Here is a 24,546-nt window from a genome sequence, read left to right on the forward strand (position 1 = left end):
GGCATCCGTTCACATCAGTTAGGAACGGATCCGCTTTTCCGCCTTTTTGGCGGAATTTAACTGACACAAAAAACTGAAGTGTGAAAGAGGCCTAACCCTTATAACTTCCTAACAAAAAAATTTTGGTTTCAAAATTGAGCTGATGTAAAGTAGATATGTGGGAAATGTTATGTAACTATTTTGTGTGACATATCTCTGTGATTTAGGGCATGAAAATTCAAAGATGGAAAATTGCAAAACTTTCTAAATTTTTGCCAAATTTCCTTTTATTTCACAAATAAATGCAAGTCATATCAAGAAAAATTTTACCACTATCATGAAGTACAATATGTCACAAAAAAACAATCTCAGAATCACCAGGATCCGCTGAAGCGTTCCAGAGTAATTACCTCATAAAGGGACAGTGCTCAGAATTGTAAAAATTGGCCTGGTCATTAACCACCCTTGGGGTAAAGGGGTTAAACTAATATTTTAGGTTACTTTTGTCAAGACTGTAATGTTTATACATTAGGAATACTAGTATTTGTGATCATTTTATGACTTTCTTACTGCTATTGTTTGAGACTGCCCACTCATAGGCATTTTTTCTAGTTGTTTATTTTTTTGCCAAAGCACAGATCGGAAATGGACAGTGATTAACTGGGATGTCTCTGATGCACTGAATACACAGAAAATAGAAACTCCAGCTCCCCTTTCTATGTTACACAAACACCAAAGTAAAAGTTTAGCCAGCAGGTTTTTTTTTATATTTCTGTGGAGAAAACCACATGCAAGATCTAATATTAAGTGAAAAGAATTTCTAAATGACTGTCAGAGGAATCCAGTTTCCTGATAAATGGGTATCTCACAAGTGAGAAGCTTGTAAATTAATTATGAATGGAGAATACCTAGGGAATAACTTAAAAAAAGTCTGGACCCAACAGCATCCCATGGAAAATGTGTTGCACAGCTTGTTGTATAGCTCCTGGATGCCCACAGTAGCAGTAGAAAACTTCACAGAGCAGATTACATGGGATAACAAGCTTTTACTTGTCAGAACATGAGGTAAAGGAAAAATGCACAGTCATACAATGCTGCATCATCAGGAGGTAGGAAAAACAAAACTGAAAGTAACAAGAGAGATTTTTTCTCTTACAATACATTAAGCAAGGAAACTTTACACAACATCACCATCTATTGTCAGATCAACATAAAGTCCTCCTTTACATAAAGAAGTCCACAACAGTTGCATATGCCAACACCCTTTCTCAACAGTAAGAACTTATTCAGTCAAATCTATTTTCTTCATTAGTCTCTGAAGTCTGCATAAAGACTTCAGTCTGCAGTGTGATTTCCTATAAGTGTGTTCTAGAAGTGTGAAGATTAATTTAAGAATTAAAACCAGAAGGATGTATACAGACTGTGCCTTGCTACCTGCCACCATCGCACTCTAACAAGCATCTCTATTCTTCCGACAGGTATGTCCATCCACCCAGCTCTCCTGCTCTCCTGCTGTCTGTCTACGAAGGGCACACAGTGCATCACCCAGCTTTGCACATAGACTTGCCTCTGCACCTAGCATTCACATGGTATGCCTTTCAGCTAACCCCAGCTTACCCCAGTGTTATTTATGACCTTGTTTACTCTGGCTTGATCATATACATCTGGTCCACTCTTAATTGTCTGGCCAAGATGAGCAGAGACCACTCCTCTCTGCTTCACACCTGACTGCACTTAGTTGTACATATATTGCAGAGCACAAGTCTGCATAAAGACTTCAGTCTGCAGTGTGATTTCCTATAAGTGTGTTCTAGAAGTGTGAAGATTAATTTAAGAATTAAAACCAGAAGGATGTATACAGACTGTGCCCTGCTACCTGCCACCATCGCACTCTAACAAGCATCTCTATTCTTCCGACAGGTATGTCCATCCACCCAGCTCTCCTGCTCTCCTGCTGTCTGTCTACGAAGGGCACACAGTGCATCACCCAGCTTTGCACATAGACTTGCCTGTGCACCTAGCATTCACATGGTATGTCCATCCACCCAGCTCTCCTGCTCTCCTGCTGTCTGTCTACGAAGGGCACACAGTGCATCACCCAGCTTTGCACATAGACTTGCCTCTGCACCTAGCATTCACATGGTATGCCTTTCAGCTAACCCCAGCTTACCCCAGTGTTATTTATGACCTTGTTTACTCTGGCTTCATCATATACATCTGGTCCACTCTTAATTGTCTGGCCAAGATGAGCAGAGACCACTCCTCTCTGCTTCACACCTGACTGCACTTAGTTGTACATATATTGCAGAGCACAAGTCTGCATAAAGACTTCAGTCTGCAGTGTGATTTCCTATAAGTGTGTTCTAGAAGTGTGAAGATTAATTTAAGAATTAAAACCAGAAGGATGTATACAGACTGTGCCTTGCTACCTGCCACCATCGCACTCTAACAAGCATCTCTATTCTTCCGACAGGTATGTCCATCCACCCAGCTCTCCTGCTCTCCTGCTGTCTGTCTACGAAGGGCACACAGTGCATCACCCAGCTTTGCACATAGACTTGCCTGTGCACCTAGCAATCACATGGTATGTCCATCCACCCAGCTCTCCTGCTCTCCTGCTGTCTGTCTACGAAGGGCACACAGTGCATCACCCAGCTTTGCACATAGACTTGCCTCTGCACCTAGCATTCACATGGTATGCCTTTCAGCTAACCCCAGCTTACCCCAGTGTTATTTATGACCTTGTTTACTCTGGCTTGATCATATACATCTGGTCCACTCTTAATTGTCTGGCCAAGATGAGCAGAGACCACTCCTCTCTGCTTCACACCTGACTGCACTTAGTTGTACATATATTGCAGAGCACAAGTCTGCATAAAGACTTCAGTCTGCAGTGTGATTTCCTATAAGTGTGTTCTAGAAGTGTGAAGATTAATTTAAGAATTAAAACCAGAAGGATGTATACAGACTGTGCCTTGCTACCTGCCACCATCGCACTCTAACAAGCATCTCTATTCTTCCGACAGGTATGTCCATCCACCCAGCTCTCCTGCTCTCCTGCTGTCTGTCTACGAAGGGCACACAGTGCATCACCCAGCTTTGCACATAGACTTGCCTGTGCACCTAGCATTCACATGGTATGTCCATCCACCCAGCTCTCCTGCTCTCCTGCTGTCTGTCTATGAAGGGCACACAGTGCATCACCCAGCTTTGCACATAGACTTGCCTCTGCACCTAGCATTCACATGGTATGCCTTTCAGCTAACCCCAGCTTACCCCAGTGTTATTTATGACCTTGTTTACTCTGGCTTGATCATATACATCTGGTCCACTCTTAATTGTCTGGCCAAGATGAGCAGAGACCACTCCTCTCTGCTTCACACCTGACTGCACTTAGTTGTACATATATTGCAGAGCACAAGTCTGCATAAAGACTTCAGTCTGCAGTGTGATTTCCTATAAGTGTGTTCTAGAAGTGTGAAGATTAATTTAAGAATTAAAACCAGAAGGATGTATACAGACTGTGCCTTGCTACCTGCCACTATCGCACTCTAACAAGCATCTCTATTCTTCCGACAGGTATGTCCATCCACCCAGCTCTCCTGCTCTCCTGCTGTCTGTCTACGAAGGGCACACAGTGCATCACCCAGCTTTGCACATAGACTTGCCTGTGCACCTAGCATTCACATGGTATGTCCATCCACCCAGCTCTCCTGCTCTCCTGCTGTCTGTCTACGAAGGGCACACAGTGCATCACCCAGCTTTGCACATAGACTTGCCTCTGCACCTAGCATTCACATGGTATGCCTTTCAGCTAACCCCAGCTTACCCCAGTGTTATTTATGACCTTGTTTACTCTGGCTTGATCATATACATCTGGTCCACTCTTAATTGTCTGGCCAAGATGAGCAGAGACCACTCCTCTCTGCTTCACACCTGACTGCACTTAGTTGTACATATATTGCAGAGCACAAGTCTGCATAAAGACTTCAGTCTGCAGTGTGATTTCCTATAAGTGTGTTCTAGAAGTGTGAAGATTAATTTAAGAATTAAAACCAGAAGGATGTATACAGACTGTGCCTTGCTACCTGCCACCATCGCACTCTAACAAGCATCTCTATTCTTCCGACAGGTATGTCCATCCACCCAGCTCTCCTGCTGTCTGTCTACGAAGGGCACACAGTGCATCACCCAGCTTTGCACATAGACTTGCCTCTGCACCTAGCATTCACATGGTATGTCCATCCACCCAGCTCTCCTGCTCTCCTGCTGTCTGTCTACGAAGGGCACACAGTGCATCACCCAGCTTTGCACATAGACTTGCCTCTGCACCTAGCATTCACATGGTATGCCTTTCAGCTAACCCCAGCTTACCCCAGTGTTATTTATGACCTTGTTTACTCTGGCTTGATCATATACATCTGGTCCACTCTTAATTGTCTGGCCAAGATGAGCAGAGACCACTCCTCTCTGCTTCACACCTGACTGCACTTAGTTGTACATATATTGCAGAGCACAAGTCTGCATAAAGACTTCAGTCTGCAGTGTGATTTCCTATAAGTGTGTTCTAGAAGTGTGAAGATTAATTTAAGAATTAAAACCAGAAGGATGTATACAGACTGTGCCTTGCTACCTGCCACCATCGCACTCTAACAAGCATCTCTATTCTTCCGACAGGTATGTCCATCCACCCAGCTCTCCTGCTCTCCTGCTGTCTGTCTACGAAGGGCACACAGTGCATCACCCAGCTTTGCACATAGACTTGCCTCTGCACCTAGCATTCACATGGTATGTCCATCCACCCAGCTCTCCTGCTCTCCTGCTGTCTGTCTACGAAGGGCACACAGTGCATCACCCAGCTTTGCACATAGACTTGCCTCTGCACCTAGCATTCACATGGTATGCCTTTCAGCTAACCCCAGCTTACCCCAGTGTTATTTATGACCTTGTTTACTCTGGCTTGATCATATACATCTGGTCCACTCTTAATTGTCTGGCCAAGATGAGCAGAGACCACTCCTCTCTGCTTCACACCTGACTGCACTTAGTTGTACATATATTGCAGAGCACAAGTCTGCATAAAGACTTCAGTCTGCAGTGTGATTTCCTATAAGTGTGTTCTAGAAGTGTGAAGATTAATTTAAGAATTAAAACCAGAAGGATGTATACAGACTGTGCCTTGCTACCTGCCACCATCGCACTCTAACAAGCATCTCTATTCTTCCGACAGGTATGTCCATCCACCCAGCTCTCCTGCTCTCCTGCTGTCTGTCTACGAAGGGCACACAGTGCATCACCCAGCTTTGCACATAGACTTGCCTGTGCACCTAGCATTCACATGGTATGTCCATCCACCCAGCTCTCCTGCTCTCCTGCTGTCTGTCTACGAAGGGCACACAGTGCATCACCCAGCTTTGCACATAGACTTGCCTCTGCACCTAGCATTCACATGGTATGCCTTTCAGCTAACCCCAGCTTACCCCAGTGTTATTTATGACCTTGTTTACTCTGGCTTGATCATATACATCTGGTCCACTCTTAATTGTCTGGCCAAGATGAGCAGAGACCACTCCTCTCTGCTTCACACCTGACTGCACTTAGTTGTACATATATTGCAGAGCACAAGTCTGCATAAAGACTTCAGTCTGCAGTGTGATTTCCTATAAGTGTGTTCTAGAAGTGTGAAGATTAATTTAAGAATTAAAACCAGAAGGATGTATACAGACTGTGCCTTGCTACCTGCCACCATCGCACTCTAACAAGCATCTCTATTCTTCCGACAGGTATGTCCATCCACCCAGCTCTCCTGCTCTCCTGCTGTCTGTCTACGAAGGGCACACAGTGCATCACCCAGCTTTGCACATAGACTTGCCTCTGCACCTAGCATTCACATGGTATGTCCATCCACCCAGCTCTCCTGCTCTCCTGCTGTCTGTCTACGAAGGGCACACAGTGCATCACCCAGCTTTGCACATAGACTTGCCTCTGCACCTAGCATTCACATGGTATGCCTTTCAGCTAACCCCAGCTTACCCCAGTGTTATTTATGACCTTGTTTACTCTGGCTTGATCATATACATCTGGTCCACTCTTAATTGTCTGGCCAAGATGAGCAGAGACCACTCCTCTCTGCTTCACACCTGACTGCACTTAGTTGTACATATATTGCAGAGCACAAGTCTGCATAAAGACTTCAGTCTGCAGTGTGATTTCCTATAAGTGTGTTCTAGAAGTGTGAAGATTAATTTAAGAATTAAAACCAGAAGGATGTATACAGACTGTGCCTTGCTACCTGCCACCATCGCACTCTAACAAGCATCTCTATTCTTCCGACAGGTATGTCCATCCACCCAGCTCTCCTGCTCTCCTGCTGTCTGTCTACGAAGGGCACACAGTGCATCACCCAGCTTTGCACATAGACTTGCCTCTGCACCTAGCATTCACATGGTATGTCCATCCACCCAGCTCTCCTGCTCTCCTGCTGTCTGTCTACGAAGGGCACACAGTGCATCACCCAGCTTTGCACATAGACTTGCCTCTGCACCTAGCATTCACATGGTATGCCTTTCAGCTAACCCCAGCTTACCCCAGTGTTATTTATGACCTTGTTTACTCTGGCTTGATCATATACATCTGGTCCACTCTTAATTGTCTGGCCAAGATGAGCAGAGACCACTCCTCTCTGCTTCACACCTGACTGCACTTAGTTGTACATATATTGCAGAGCACAAGTCTGCATAAAGACTTCAGTCTGCAGTGTGATTTCCTATAAGTGTGTTCTAGAAGTGTGAAGATTAATTTAAGAATTAAAACCAGAAGGATGTATACAGACTGTGCCTTGCTACCTGCCACCATCGCACTCTAACAAGCATCTCTATTCTTCCGACAGGTATGTCCATCCACCCAGCTCTCCTGCTCTCCTGCTGTCTGTCTACGAAGGGCACACAGTGCATCACCCAGCTTTGCACATAGACTTGCCTCTGCACCTAGCATTCACATGGTATGCCTTTCAGCTAACCCCAGCTTACCCCAGTGTTATTTATGACCTTGTTTACTCTGGCTTGATCATATACATCTGGTCCACTCTTAATTGTCTGGCCAAGATGAGCAGAGACCACTCCTCTCTGCTTCACACCTGACTGCACTTAGTTGTACATATATTGCAGAGCACAAGTCTGCATAAAGACTTCAGTCTGCAGTGTGATTTCCTATAAGTGTGTTCTAGAAGTGTGAAGATTAATTTAAGAATTAAAACCAGAAGGATGTATACAGACTGTGCCTTGCTACCTGCCACCATCGCACTCTAACAAGCATCTCTATTCTTCCGACAGGTATGTCCATCCACCCAGCTCTCCTGCTCTCCTGCTGTCTGTCTACGAAGGGCACACAGTGCATCACCCAGCTTTGCACATAGACTTGCCTCTGCACCTAGCATTCACATGGTATGTCCATCCACCCAGCTCTCCTGCTCTCCTGCTGTCTGTCTACGAAGGGCACACAGTGCATCACCCAGCTTTGCACATAGACTTGCCTCTGCACCTAGCATTCACATGGTATGCCTTTCAGCTAACCCCAGCTTACCCCAGTGTTATTTATGACCTTGTTTACTCTGGCTTGATCATATACATCTGGTCCACTCTTAATTGTCTGGCCAAGATGAGCAGAGACCACTCCTCTCTGCTTCACACCTGACTGCACTTAGTTGTACATATATTGCAGAGCACAAGTCTGCATAAAGACTTCAGTCTGCAGTGTGATTTCCTATAAGTGTGTTCTAGAAGTGTGAAGATTAATTTAAGAATTAAAACCAGAAGGATGTATACAGACTGTGCCTTGCTACCTGCCACCATCGCACTCTAACAAGCATCTCTATTCTTCCGACAGGTATGTCCATCCACCCAGCTCTCCTGCTCTCCTGCTGTCTGTCTACGAAGGGCACACAGTGCATCACCCAGCTTTGCACATAGACTTGCCTCTGCACCTAGCATTCACATGGTATGTCCATCCACCCAGCTCTCCTGCTCTCCTGCTGTCTGTCTACGAAGGGCACACAGTGCATCACCCAGCTTTGCACATAGACTTGCCTCTGCACCTAGCATTCACATGGTATGCCTTTCAGCTAACCCCAGCTTACCCCAGTGTTATTTATGACCTTGTTTACTCTGGCTTGATCATATACATCTGGTCCACTCTTAATTGTCTGGCCAAGATGAGCAGAGACCACTCCTCTCTGCTTCACACCTGACTGCACTTAGTTGTACATATATTGCAGAGCACAAGTCTGCATAAAGACTTCAGTCTGCAGTGTGATTTCCTATAAGTGTGTTCTAGAAGTGTGAAGATTAATTTAAGAATTAAAACCAGAAGGATGTATACAGACTGTGCCTTGCTACCTGCCACCATCGCACTCTAACAAGCATCTCTATTCTTCCGACAGGTATGTCCATCCACCCAGCTCTCCTGCTCTCCTGCTGTCTGTCTACGAAGGGCACACAGTGCATCACCCAGCTTTGCACATAGACTTGCCTGTGCACCTAGCATTCACATGGTATGTCCATCCACCCAGCTCTCCTGCTCTCCTGCTGTCTGTCTACGAAGGGCACACAGTGCATCACCCAGCTTTGCACATAGACTTGCCTCTGCACCTAGCATTCACATGGTATGCCTTTCAGCTAACCCCAGCTTACCCCAGTGTTATTTATGACCTTGTTTACTCTGGCTTGATCATATACATCTGGTCCACTCTTAATTGTCTGGCCAAGATGAGCAGAGACCACTCCTCTCTGCTTCACACCTGACTGCACTTAGTTGTACATATATTGCAGAGCACAAGTCTGCATAAAGACTTCAGTCTGCAGTGTGATTTCCTATAAGTGTGTTCTAGAAGTGTGAAGATTAATTTAAGAATTAAAACCAGAAGGATGTATACAGACTGTGCCTTGCTACCTGCCACCATCGCACTCTAACAAGCATCTCTATTCTTCCGACAGGTATGTCCATCCACCCAGCTCTCCTGCTCTCCTGCTGTCTGTCTACGAAGGGCACACAGTGCATCACCCAGCTTTGCACATAGACTTGCCTCTGCACCTAGCATTCACATGGTATGTCCATCCACCCAGCTCTCCTGCTCTCCTGCTGTCTGTCTACGAAGGGCACACAGTGCATCACCCAGCTTTGCACATAGACTTGCCTCTGCACCTAGCATTCACATGGTATGCCTTTCAGCTAACCCCAGCTTACCCCAGTGTTATTTATGACCTTGTTTACTCTGGCTTGATCATATACATCTGGTCCACTCTTAATTGTCTGGCCAAGATGAGCAGAGACCACTCCTCTCTGCTTCACACCTGACTGCACTTAGTTGTACATATATTGCAGAGCACAAGTCTGCATAAAGACTTCAGTCTGCAGTGTGATTTCCTATAAGTGTGTTCTAGAAGTGTGAAGATTAATTTAAGAATTAAAACCAGAAGGATGTATACAGACTGTGCCTTGCTACCTGCCACCATCGCACTCTAACAAGCATCTCTATTCTTCCGACAGGTATGTCCATCCACCCAGCTCTCCTGCTCTCCTGCTGTCTGTCTACGAAGGGCACACAGTGCATCACCCAGCTTTGCACATAGACTTGCCTCTGCACCTAGCATTCACATGGTATGTCCATCCACCCAGCTCTCCTGCTCTCCTGCTGTCTGTCTACGAAGGGCACACAGTGCATCACCCAGCTTTGCACATAGACTTGCCTCTGCACCTAGCATTCACATGGTATGCCTTTCAGCTAACCCCAGCTTACCCCAGTGTTATTTATGACCTTGTTTACTCTGGCTTGATCATATACATCTGGTCCACTCTTAATTGTCTGGCCAAGATGAGCAGAGACCACTCCTCTCTGCTTCACACCTGACTGCACTTAGTTGTACATATATTGCAGAGCACAAGTCTGCATAAAGACTTCAGTCTGCAGTGTGATTTCCTATAAGTGTGTTCTAGAAGTGTGAAGATTAATTTAAGAATTAAAACCAGAAGGATGTATACAGACTGTGCCTTGCTACCTGCCACCATCGCACTCTAACAAGCATCTCTATTCTTCCGACAGGTATGTCCATCCACCCAGCTCTCCTGCTCTCCTGCTGTCTGTCTACGAAGGGCACACAGTGCATCACCCAGCTTTGCACATAGACTTGCCTCTGCACCTAGCATTCACATGGTATGCCTTTCAGCTAACCCCAGCTTACCCCAGTGTTATTTATGACCTTGTTTACTCTGGCTTGATCATATACATCTGGTCCACTCTTAATTGTCTGGCCAAGATGAGCAGAGACCACTCCTCTCTGCTTCACACCTGACTGCACTTAGTTGTACATATATTGCAGAGCACAAGTCTGCATAAAGACTTCAGTCTGCAGTGTGATTTCCTATAAGTGTGTTCTAGAAGTGTGAAGATTAATTTAAGAATTAAAACCAGAAGGATGTATACAGACTGTGCCTTGCTACCTGCCACCATCGCACTCTAACAAGCATCTCTATTCTTCCGACAGGTATGTCCATCCACCCAGCTCTCCTGCTCTCCTGCTGTCTGTCTACGAAGGGCACACAGTGCATCACCCAGCTTTGCACATAGACTTGCCTCTGCACCTAGCATTCACATGGTATGTCCATCCACCCAGCTCTCCTGCTCTCCTGCTGTCTGTCTACGAAGGGCACACAGTGCATCACCCAGCTTTGCACATAGACTTGCCTCTGCACCTAGCATTCACATGGTATGCCTTTCAGCTAACCCCAGCTTACCCCAGTGTTATTTATGACCTTGTTTACTCTGGCTTGATCATATACATCTGGTCCACTCTTAATTGTCTGGCCAAGATGAGCAGAGACCACTCCTCTCTGCTTCACACCTGACTGCACTTAGTTGTACATATATTGCAGAGCACAAGTCTGCATAAAGACTTCAGTCTGCAGTGTGATTTCCTATAAGTGTGTTCTAGAAGTGTGAAGATTAATTTAAGAATTAAAACCAGAAGGATGTATACAGACTGTGCCTTGCTACCTGCCACCATCGCACTCTAACAAGCATCTCTATTCTTCCGACAGGTATGTCCATCCACCCAGCTCTCCTGCTCTCCTGCTGTCTGTCTACGAAGGGCACACAGTGCATCACCCAGCTTTGCACATAGACTTGCCTCTGCACCTAGCATTCACATGGTATGCCTTTCAGCTAACCCCAGCTTACCCCAGTGTTATTTATGACCTTGTTTACTCTGGCTTGATCATATACATCTGGTCCACTCTTAATTGTCTGGCCAAGATGAGCAGAGACCACTCCTCTCTGCTTCACACCTGACTGCACTTAGTTGTACATATATTGCAGAGCACAAGTCTGCATAAAGACTTCAGTCTGCAGTGTGATTTCCTATAAGTGTGTTCTAGAAGTGTGAAGATTAATTTAAGAATTAAAACCAGAAGGATGTATACAGACTGTGCCTTGCTACCTGCCACCATCGCACTCTAACAAGCATCTCTATTCTTCCGACAGGTATGTCCATCCACCCAGCTCTCCTGCTCTCCTGCTGTCTGTCTACGAAGGGCACACAGTGCATCACCCAGCTTTGCACATAGACTTGCCTCTGCACCTAGCATTCACATGGTATGTCCATCCACCCAGCTCTCCTGCTCTCCTGCTGTCTGTCTACGAAGGGCACACAGTGCATCACCCAGCTTTGCACATAGACTTGCCTCTGCACCTAGCATTCACATGGTATGCCTTTCAGCTAACCCCAGCTTACCCCAGTGTTATTTATGACCTTGTTTACTCTGGCTTGATCATATACATCTGGTCCACTCTTAATTGTCTGGCCAAGATGAGCAGAGACCACTCCTCTCTGCTTCACACCTGACTGCACTTAGTTGTACATATATTGCAGAGCACAAGTCTGCATAAAGACTTCAGTCTGCAGTGTGATTTCCTATAAGTGTGTTCTAGAAGTGTGAAGATTAATTTAAGAATTAAAACCAGAAGGATGTATACAGACTGTGCCTTGCTACCTGCCACCATCGCACTCTAACAAGCATCTCTATTCTTCCGACAGGTATGTCCATCCACCCAGCTCTCCTGCTCTCCTGCTGTCTGTCTACGAAGGGCACACAGTGCATCACCCAGCTTTGCACATAGACTTGCCTCTGCACCTAGCATTCACATGGTATGTCCATCCACCCAGCTCTCCTGCTCTCCTGCTGTCTGTCTACGAAGGGCACACAGTGCATCACCCAGCTTTGCACATAGACTTGCCTCTGCACCTAGCATTCACATGGTATGCCTTTCAGCTAACCCCAGCTTACCCCAGTGTTATTTATGACCTTGTTTACTCTGGCTTGATCATATACATCTGGTCCACTCTTAATTGTCTGGCCAAGATGAGCAGAGACCACTCCTCTCTGCTTCACACCTGACTGCACTTAGTTGTACATATATTGCAGAGCACAAGTCTGCATAAAGACTTCAGTCTGCAGTGTGATTTCCTATAAGTGTGTTCTAGAAGTGTGAAGATTAATTTAAGAATTAAAACCAGAATTGAACCAGAAGGGAACTGAAGGTAACTGTACAGTCACTGTAAACAATGTTTCTGTTTGTTTTCATTTTCACCCCAATAATCCTTCACTTTCTGCTAATTCCCCTAATCCCTACTCCTAGTAAGGAACTGTTCATCTCTTCTTCAATCCTCCCCATCCACCTCACCTCCGCCTCAAAACTGTTCCTTAACATACAATCCTCTGTCTCCAAACACAGACAGCCCCCTCATGCCCTCTCCTGCTCCCACCTGCTAACACTTTCTCTGCTCCTTCTCACTGCTGGTGATATCTCTCCAAATCATGGTCCTCCTCACCACATTCCCACAGTCATTTCTACCTCCCATCCACGCTCTATCACAACCTTCCGTAACCTCTCCAACCTTATACCCATTCACCCAGCCCCCGCTTCCCCAGTCCCACTAACAGGAGCTCTGTGGAACGCTCGCTCTGTCTGCAACAAGCTTTCCTACATCCATGATCTTTTTGTCACTACCAAATTTTCCTTCCTCGCCATCACCGAAACCTGGCTCACCCCTTCTGACACAGCCTCTCCTGCTGCACTTTCGTATGGCGGCTTCCACCTTTCTCACACCCCCCGCCCCAGCAGCAAACATGGCGGAGAAGTTGGTTTTCCCCTGTCAGATACCTGCTCCTTCACCCCAATCCCACTGCCACCCTCTGTTACCCTCCCTTCCTTTGAGGTGCACTCTGTGCGCATCTACTCCCCCTCCAACCTCCAACTGGCTGTCATCTACCGCCCCCCAGGGCCAGCCACCACCTTCTTTGACCACTTCACCACCTGGTTACTTCATTTCCTTTCCGCGGACATCCCTACTATCATCATGGGCGACTTCAACATCCCCATTGACACTTCCCTCTCAGCTGCCACTAAACTTCTATCTCTCACTTCCTCCTTCGGCCTCACTCAATGGTCTTCTACATCCACCCATAAAGATGGCCACACACTGGACCTCATCTTCACCCGCCTCTGCTCCCTATCTAACCTCTCTAACTCACCTCTTCCTCTCTCTGACCACAACCTGCTCACATTCTCTTCCCTCTTCACTCCATGTCTACAATCCCCACCCCACAAACTTTCACACCCTCGCAGGAATCTTAAACACCTTGACCTACACTCATTCTCTGAATCCCTCCTCCCTCTCACAGATATAAGTTCCTTACACAATTCAGATGACGCTGCTGCTCTATATAACACCACAATAGCTGTAGCTTTGGAATCTGCTGCCCCACTTACACATACCAAAACTCGCAAAATCAACAGACAGCCCTGGCACACCAGCCTGACCAAAGAGCTGAGGCGAGCTTCCAGGGCTGCAGAGCGCAGATGGAAAGATACCACTCCAACGAGCACTTCATCGCATTCAAACAGTCCCTCACTACTTTCAAGACCACACTCGCCACAGCTAAACAAACCTACTTCTCATCTCTCATATCCTCCCTGTCTCACAACCCTAAACAGTTATTCAACACCTTCAATTCTTTCCTCCGCCCCCCAGCACCTCCTCCCTCCCCACTCATCTCAGCTGAAGACTTTGCCTCATTTTTCAAGCAAAAAATTGATAACATCAGGGACAGTTTTGGTCAACAACCCCCAGAGCCCTTCCTCCTGACTTCCCAGCCCTACACCTTCAAAACCAACTTCTCCACCATTACAGAAGATCGACTCTCCACTCTACTCTCAAGATCACATCTCACCACCTGTGCACTCGACCCAATCCCATCCCACTTCATACCAAACCTCACCACAGTCTTCATCCCAACCCTAACCCATCTCTTCAACCTATCACTAACAACTGGTGTTTTCCCCTCAAGCTTTAAACATGCCTCCATCACACCTATCCTCAAAAAGCCCTCTCTTGACCCATCCTCTGTATCTAGCTATCGCCCTATATCACTTCTCCCCTACGCCTCCAAGCTACTGGAACAACACGTCTACCTTGAACTGTCCTCCCATCTCTCTTCTTGCTCCCTCTTCGACTGCTTACAATCTGGCTTCCGGTCACACCACTCCACTGAAACTGCCCTTACTAAGGTCACCAATGACCTCTTAACTGCCAAGAGCAAGCGACACTACTCTGTCCTCCTCCTCCTGGACCTGTTGGCTGCCTTTGACACAGTGGACCATTCCCTATTATTACAGACCCTCTCATCCCTCGGCATCACAGACTTGGCCCTATCCTGGATCTCATCATACCTAACAGACCGGACATTCAGCGTCTCCCACTCACACACCACCTCCTCACCTCGCCCCCTATCTGTCGGAGTCCCACAAGGTTCAGTCCTTGGGCCCCTGCTGTTCTCTATTTACACCTTTGGCCTGGGACAGCTCATTGAATCTCATGGCTTTCAGTATCATCTTTACGCTGATGACACACAGATCTACATCTCTGGACCAGATATCACCTCCCTACTAAACAGAATCCCTCAATGTCTGTCCACTATTTCATCCTTCTTCTCCGCTAGATTTCTGAAACTCAACATGGACAAAACAGAATTCATCATCTTTCCCCCATCTCACGTGACCCCCCCTACGAACCTATCAATTACAGTAAATGACTGCCCACTCTCCCCAGTCCCACAAGCTCGCTGCCTCGGAGTAATCCTTGACGCTGATCTCTCCTTCAAACCACATATCCAAGCCCTTTCCACTTCCTGCCGACTTCAACTCAAAAATATTTCACGAATCCGTTCATTCCTCACCCAAGAAGCTGCAAAAACCCTATTCCATGCCCTCATCATCTCTCGCCTTGACTACTGCAACCTCATGCTCTGTGGCCTCCCCTCAAACACTCTCGCACCCCTCCAATCTATTCTAAACTCTGCTGCCCGACTAATCCACCTGTCCCCCCGCTATTCCCCAGCTTCTCCCCTCTGTCAATCCCTTCACTGGCTCCCAATTGCCCAGAGACTCCATTACAAAACCCTAACCATGACATACAAAGCCATCCACAACCTGTCTCCTCCATACATCTGTGACGTCGTCTCCCGGTACTTTCCCGCACGCAACCTCCGATCCTCACAAGATCTCCTTCTCTACTCCCCTCTTATCTCCTCTTCCCACAATCGCATACAAGATTTCTCTCACGCATCACCCCTACTCTGGAACTCTCTACCACAACATATCAGACTCTCACCTACCATCGAAACCTTCAAAAAGAGCCTGAAGACCCACCTCTTCCGACAAGCCTACAACCTGCAGTAACCACCGATCGACCAAACCGCTGCACGACCAGCTCTACCCTCGCCTACTGTATTATCACCCATCCCTTGAAGATTGTGAGCCCTCGCGGGCAGGGTCCTCTCTCCTCCTGTACCAGTTATGACTTGTATTGTTTAACATTATTGTACTTGTTTTTATGTATACTCCTCCTTACATGTAAAGCGCCATGGAATAAATGGCGCTATAACAATAAATAATAATAATAATAATAATAATAATGTTTTCAGCATTCAATGCCTTTGCGAAAATGTCTGCTGTCATTTCTTCAGTTGGACAATATTCTAATTTCAGGATTCCTTGTTCCTGATGATCCCTCAAGAAATGATACTTCACATCAATGTGCTTGATTCTTGGGTTAACTCTTTCCATCTATGCATGAACAAGACATCCTTGATTGTTCTCATTTATTTTTGTCGGTTCCAACTGAGGTTGTCCTAGGTCTGTTAGCAATTGTCTTAACCATAGAACTTCTTGACTTGCATGTGCTGCTGCAACATATTCTGCTTCTGTTGACGACAGCATTAATATTGATTGTTTTTTACTAGTCCAACTATTTGGTCCGCCTGAGAGAAAGAAAAGATAGCCACTGGTAGATTTTCTGTCAGTTGAATCTCCAGCCCAATATGCATCAACGTATCCAGTTAAAATGCATTTATCACTTGTAGGCAGTTTCAGTTTAACATTGCTAGTTCCTTTCACATAGCGCATTACTCTCTTCACGGCATTCCAATCCACTTTTTTTGGCTTAGACACTTTTCTACTCAGAATTCCTACTGCTGCTGCGATGTCTGGTCTTGTAACAGTCGCTAGATACAGTAATGTTCCTATTGCCATTCTGTACTCTTCATTATTTGGTAACACACTTTTCTCACTAATCATCTCTTTGAGATCATTAGTTTCCATTGGAGACTTTGCTATTTTTGCATCCTTCAATTCAAATATTTCAGTTATGTCTTGAATCATGTGATTTTGATTAAGTAAGAAAGTTCCTTCTTCGCTTTCTATCTGTTTTCCTAGGTACTGTTTCACATTTCCCAAGTCTTTGATCTCGAAATGTTGATTCAGGATTTTTAATATGCTCTTTTTATCCGTTTCTTTTTCAAAACAAACTAAAATGTCATCAACATATATAAGTACATAAATTCTTCTGTTCATTTGTCTTTTTGTGTACAGGCTAGGATCAGCTTTGCTTCTTTGAAATTTTTCATTTGCGAGCACTTCCGTGATTCTATCATTCCACGCTTTAGCAGCTTGTTTTAAACCATATATACTTTTCTGTAATTTGCAAACCATGTAATCCTGGAGGTTGTTCCATGTAAATATCCTCTGTTAAACTTCAACTCAAAATGCTGTCTTTACATCCAGATGTTTCAGTTCCATTTGTTTCATTGCTGCGACTACAAAGTTCTTATTGTAGTATGTTTGACAACTGGAGCAAATGTTTCATCATAGTCTTCTCCATATTTTTGAGAATAACCTTTAGCTACGAGTCTTGCTTGGTATCATTCAGTTGTGCCATCTGTTTGGTATTTTACTTTAAAAACCTATTTACATCCTATTGCTTTTCTTCCTTCTGGTAATTCTGTTAGGCCGGAGTCACACTGGCGAGGAATACGGGAGAGTGAGAGGCGCAAAAAGCACGCATTAGACACGGACAAATGATTTTCTATGGGGTCACTCACACCAGGCGTATATTTCTCATCCGTATCCTACGCTCCGTGCCACTCGCAGCATGCTACGATTGTCAGCGTACTACGCCCGTAGTACGCCAATGCAAGTCTATGGGTGCGCAAAAAATACGGATTACACACGGAACACACGTGTGACCTGCGAGCAATACGCAGGTCTTTTGGCTGGTGAACAGGAAATGGGCCAATCCATCATCAGGAAGCCTAGACATGCAAATGAGCTAAAAAACCGCTCCTGACATCCAGGAAGTCAGCCTCCACGGAGTACAGCAGCAGCATGGCGTCCACATATAATAATGTAGAGATGCTCATTGTGCTGGTGCAGGAGCGTCCAGAAATATGGGACCCACGCGATGCAAACTATGCTAACCGCACAAGAAAGGAGGCGTCATGGAGGCGCATCTGTCGCCAGATGTACCATGACTTTGGTGACAGACCACGTGATGAGCAGCATAAAATTCGTAAGTGCAACCATAAAAACATCATTAACCTTTAGCGCGCGCTAAAAAATGAATCTAGAATCAGCACCCCCCCTTCCTGTGCATGTACTTTTCTTAGCCTCACGTGGCTTCACACAGCCATAATTTGGGGTTAGGCCACAAGCTCCTCATCCTCCTAGACAAAAAAATTAGTTTAAGTGGAGCTAATGAGACCATGTGTATCGGCCCAATTACATATGCCACCATGGGTAGAACGCACACCCCAGAAGGCCCCATGCCTAGACTACTGTTAGAAAATGTGACCTCTCAAATATGTGATTTTGACCATCTTTCCTGTCACATTGCAGTGGAAGATGTGATGAAACGGTGGAGAAGCATCCGGGACCAGTACCTCCGGGAACGCCAGCAGCGGTCCAGGAGTGGGGATGCTGGACATGTGAAACGCAAATATATATACTATGACCGGCTGAACTTCCTCGCCCCAGTTCTGGATCTGAGACCGTAAGTACATACCTCACACCACATGACACAAAAACATTACACAAATACTTTACAGGGACAAAAATATTGATGTATTTTTGCCTCTGTTCTATTTCATAACAGAACTCAATCCAACCTTACGGATCGAGGAACGGCCTGAGTCAGAGCCAATTATAGATCCTGTAGGGGATGAGGTGGCTGGCCCATCTTCTCCCCCTACAAGAAGGATGGCTGAAGAGGAGGCATCACAAGACCACACAATGGCTGGCCTACACACCACACCACCAGGACGGTCTGCTGCTGCCACCTCACCAATCCTGGAAGAGCCGGGCAACTTGAGCAGCAGCCCAACTGCCCCGATCAGGTCCTCCCCTCAGGCTGCTCTAGCATCACGGCGAACAAGAAGAAGGCGCCAGGTCACCATTCAAGAGAGCAGGACCAATGTGGACACAGGGGTGCTGAATTATTTGTCCCGAGTCACTACAGATGATGGTGAGGAGGCCTATACATGTAGCCTCACCCTTTATCTCCGTGCCCTTACCCGTGAGGTCAGGCTCCATATTAGGGGTTGTATTCAGATCCTGCTTGATGCAAGCACCCCCCCCAATACCCCATATGAGGTTTTTGAATTTCTGGAGAGGTGGCAGCTCTCACCACGAAATTTAATGCGCATGAGACCATCCACACAGATGCTTGCTCAAGCAGGGTCTGAACAGCCCCTAATACGTGGGCCAACACCTCAAGCCCTTCCTCCCCCTACCCATCCTTCTATTCTGCAGCCCCAAATGTCTTCCTCAAGCCAACCCCACCAATATGGCCACTTGTACCCACCCAGTGTTGGAGGCTGGTCCCAACCTGGTTGGGGACGATCTGGCTATGTTGGTGGGTATGAGCCACGGGCCTACCATAGCCAACAAGAAGCCCCTCACCATCATCATTACTCTGGCCAGTATCCCCAACAGGCCGAGGAGGCTGGCCAATTACAGCATCATGGGCAACAGTATGGCCCCACACAGGGCGATGTTAGCCACAATGTCCAGCAGTACCCACAGGCTGGTCATCCACGTTCCCCTTCCCCTACATATGAGGATTTATGATTCTAATGTTTGGAGATGTCCAGTGAGATGTAACTGGTGCTCCTAATGTAAAACTAAAAACAGGTGTTCTCCTTCACCAACATTTAGAACATAATTTAACACTCACATTTTTAAACAATGTTTTCCAAACATATGAAACAATCCATCATGACAGGCAACGCTACCTCACGCCTTTCAGACAGATATTACATGTGTGTAGAAAAGAGAATATTTAAATACGCTATACTGTAAAATGAAAGGATGAAAATACACTACTCACTTGCTAACGCCTAGGAAAGGCGTGCTCGCCTTAGTTAAGTAGTCACCTTTTTTGTTAGCAATCTATATTGAAAAAATTAGAGGCGAGCAGCATACAGAATATCACGCTCTCTCTAACAAGTGAGTTGTGTATTTTGATCCTTTCCAGTATAGCATGCTTAAATATTGTCTGTTCTACAGACACGTAATATCTGTGTGAAAGATGTGAGGTAGCCTTGCCTGTCATGGTGGAATCTTTCTATGATTGGATAACATTATGAGGAAATGTGAGTGTTATCTTGTTGCCTTTATTTTGGTGATGGAGCCCACCTTTTGTTGCCAAATCAAGGTTAATCTAGGCATGCAGCAATGTTGTTATTGCCTAATGTTTGTTGCTGTTTTGTTTTGTTATGTTAATTTAACACCAAGTTAAAGAAGGCACAAAGGGTCATTTTGGCCATTGCCAAATTTGTGTTATGGCAATATTATGCTTGCCTTTAAGCAAACCACAAAAAAAATAGGCAAAACTAAAAATTTGTCTACTCTAGTTAACGTCTCTGTGTGATTTTTCACAATCCCTCACAACATACTTACAGACAACAACCAATGCAATGAAACACTCATAGAATCATAAAGGCTTGAGTAATATATATTTAGACACACTTAAAGAAACAAATTATAACATAGACACAGCATTCTCTTGCCAAGAAGTAGCCCCCTCAGGTGAGATAAAGTAATTCGTGAAAATATCACGCACTTTGAGGCCAGAGAGCGGTCTACGTTGAGGGTTGATAGGTGGTCTCACCCTGCGCACATTGTCCGGCCTATGCACAACACCATCAGAGGAGGAACAATCATGTATCCTGGTGAAGTTATGCAGAACAACACAGGCTTTCACAACTTCATTCACATTTTGCTCACTCAACTGAATGGCAGACTGGAGTACCCACCATTTGGCATAAAGAATCCCAAAGGAACACTCCACCAGTCGCCTAGCACGTGATAGGCGCAAGTTAAAAATTCTGCGCCTGTGGTCAAGGTTGCGCCGGGGATATGGCCTCATTACATTGCGTGATAACTGAAAGGCCTCATCTGCCACAAGGACATAAGGGACTGATTGTTCGGGGGAGCCTGGTAGCTGGCGTGGTGGTGGTAGATCCAACTGGTTGGTGCGTAGCCGCCGAGCCATTATGGAAGTATTGAAGACTCTAGAGTCTCCCGTCCTTCCATAGGCCCCAATGTCGACAATTATAAACTTGTATTGAGGGTCTGCCAGAGCCAATACAACAGAAAAGTATTGTTTATAATTGAAGAATTGGGAGCCTGAGTTCGGCGGCTTACGCACCCTGATATGTTTGCCATCCAGGGCCCCAATACAATTTGGAAACTGGCAGTCCTCCTCAAAGTCCCTTGAAATCCTTTTAACCAGTCTTCCATCCTGGGCTTGGGCATGACCACTTGATGGAGTCTTGTCCAGATTTGTGCACATGTAGACCTCACTATGCCTGAAATGGTGGACTTTCCAATGAGAAACTCAAGGTGGAGGGCGGCATAAGACAGGCCAGTGGACAGGAAGCTGTAGAACAACAGAAAGAGTACAGTTTAGAATGGCTTAAGTAAAAAAAATCATTTACATGCCGACCAAACTTGGTAGGAAATGAGAGAGAACAACACACACATATTTGGTGGCACAATGACTAAGTGATATGCAGGACATATTAGATGTAACATTCTGGTGTGTCAGGTGAAACATATTTTGAGTAAGATGAGGGCATTAAACTTTGTCCAAGAAGGCCAAAAAACATAAATTAACACACACATTATGACCATAGAGAATGTGGTTGTGTAGCACATACCGTATTGTGAGTAGAAGTCGCTCCTCTGCAGATATGGCTTTGCGCATCCTTGTGTCCTGAAAGGTGATCCCAGGGCGCACTGTCTCCAAGAGACGATCAAATGTGGAAATGCTCATACGAGAGTACTGGTAAAATTTCTCCGGATGCTCCCGCAGAGAATAATAGAGGCGGCGAAAATGCCCTCTTGTGAGTCGTTGCCTCAAAAGTGGATGTACCCACATTCGTCTCCTCCTCCGCGGATCCACTATCACAGGATATGGTTGGCCTAAGCGCCGTGACAAAAGCCAGGTAAAGAGAACCTGCTCAGTTGTATTGAATCGCAGACCCTCTGCCATGCTGCACAAAGAACACCAACACACCTCGTGAAAGCAAGGTGTCAAATGTACAGAATGTAGGCAGCCACCTGTTTCTGAGTGTCTAAATAGGGTGCAGGCTAATGATTTAAATTGTTTGCAGGCCTCAAAACCGTTAAATGTCCATTTTGCAAGGACACCAGTCAGGGGAAGCCTTTAAATACAATTTCCAGCTCAGGAGAGGGAGGCCACACTCCAGTTTGCACAGAATGCAAAAATTGTATTTAAAGGCTTCCCCTGACTGGTGTCCACTGGTTGGGACCTGGTCCTTGTCTGCCCTTATTCACACAGACATCAACTTTGACACATGATAAGGTTATTAATAGTAGACAATGTAGGACCGCCCCGACCACAGAGTCACCTTGTTGATGGTGGGACGACTTTTATGCTATGTTTGATCAAATACAGTATTATTAAGAACTCTGTATGATTTAAATGCACTTTTGCGTTTTACCTATTTAATTATAGCAGGGTTTTTTTCATTATGTTTTTTGTAGGTTTTGTCTGCTTTTTGGCCATGTGAACATGCATTTATATGCGGCATGTGTACCAACTCAAACCAAGCTCAATTTTTGTGGTTTTGTAGATATATAGCTGTCATTGCTGCTTCACCCCAATATTTCTCTGGTAGTTGGGAATCTGTCAGCATACACCTTATCATTTCAGTCAGAGTTCTGTTTTTTATTTCTGCTACTCCATTTTGTTCAGGTGTATATGGAATAGTCTTTTGATGTTATATACCATTTTGTCTTAAGTAGTTTTCTATTTCGTGTACTGCAGATTCACCTCCATTATCCTTCTTATGACAATTGGCTTCCTCTGAAACATGTTATTCAACTTTGTCATGTAGTCTACTAGTTTATTGAAAACTTCGCTTTTGTTCTTCATCAAGTATGTGACTATGTATCTTGAGTAGTCATCTATAAAAGTCACCATATATCTATTGCCTCCTGATGTAGTCACTTTCATGGGTCCACATATGTCAGTATGCACCAAATCAAGTGGTCTTGTGCTTTTTGTTTCACTTTCTTTAGGAATAGATAACCTTGTGGCATTAGATTTTATACAACATTCACATTTTATGGTAACTGATCAATTAGATATCAATAGATCCTTTGTCAATTCTTTCCTTTGTAGCTCCATTATATTTTCAGGATGTCTGTGTCCTAGATGTCTATGCCACATGTGAATACAATTCTTGTGATCATGTGTACACAACTTCATCTGTTCATTTAATGTGTCTAGATGATATAACTGTTCATCTGCCTTGACATTGATTATTACCTTATTTCCTGCTAGGATTGTACATTCATCATCTTTGAATTTTACAGTAAGTCCTTTAGCTGTTAGATGTTTTACAGATAACAATCCTCCTTCTAATCCTAGAACGTATAACACATCCTGTATAAGTATTTTTGAATCATGTTGAATTAAGTTCTTAGAACAGTTTAGCATTCCTTGTCCAACACCTTCTGCAGTTATTTTGCTTCCATCTGCAAGATAAATGGCTTCCTTCTAATTTAAATCAAGTTCAGTAAAGAAATTTGTATTACTTGTCATGAGACTTGTTGCTCCTGAGTCAATAAGCCAACCAAATGATGATTTATTATTAGTTACTTTAAATGAGCCATTCCAATTATTGTGTTTGTGTTTTTCGCCTTCTGTGTATCCTCCCTATGGTGTAATTTCTGTTCTATTTTCCATATAGTACAGTCTTTCTTTAAATGTACTTTTTTCTTACATCTGAAACATTCTATTGTCTCTTTATTATAGGGTCTTTTTGATTCTGTAGCTTTAAGAGCATTTCCATTATCTTTTTCAGTAGAAGAATCATTTGTTTGTTCTTTCCTTCTTTGATATTCATATGAGTCTGGTCTTCACAAATTTTAATGTTATATCTGTTTCAGGTCTTGACTCTAGAGCATTTATTAAAGCAGTATATGAATCTGGTAAACTGCACAATAATATTGCTGCTACATGGCTTTCCTTAATATCTTCCCCAATTGATCTCAGTTGTGATATCACTTCCATAATAGAGAATATGTGCTTCTGCATGTCATTATCTGCACTTAGTCTCATACTGTAAAGCTTTTTTTATCAGGAATAACTTGTGATTTAAGCTGGATCTTTCATGTAGCTTTCTTAGTGCCTCCCACATTCCCTTTGCTGTATCCTCTTTCCTTATGTGGATTAACTGAGAATCATCCACTAATAGACTGATGGTAGCTTTTGCTTGCCTATTTTTTCTATCCCATATCTGATTATCTTCATCAGGTCTATCTGTAGTAATTACTTCCCATAAATCATCTTTAGACTATAACATCTCTACTTTGAACTTCCATAACTGATAGTTCTCATTATTCAGCTTAGCTACTTTGAGTTTTAGCTCTGTGCTACTCATTATCTTTAATATGTCTTACTTGTTTGTAGAGAATTGTACTGAAGAATTCTGCATTCACCAGAGTCTTTGCTGAGAGTTCCAGTGTCCTGGATGACTGGTATCCTCTGTGCTTGGGATCCTTGGTGAGTCTTTGGGATTCTCTGTGCCTGGGCCCATAACCTGTTGCACAGCTTGTTGTATAGCTCCTGGATACCCACAGTTGAAGTA

This window comes from Dendrobates tinctorius, unplaced genomic scaffold (assembly GCF_039654945.1).
Source record: "Dendrobates tinctorius isolate UK_male_01 unplaced genomic scaffold, ASM3965494v1 ptg000086l, whole genome shotgun sequence".
Classification (NCBI taxonomy): Eukaryota; Metazoa; Chordata; class Amphibia; order Anura; family Dendrobatidae; genus Dendrobates; species Dendrobates tinctorius.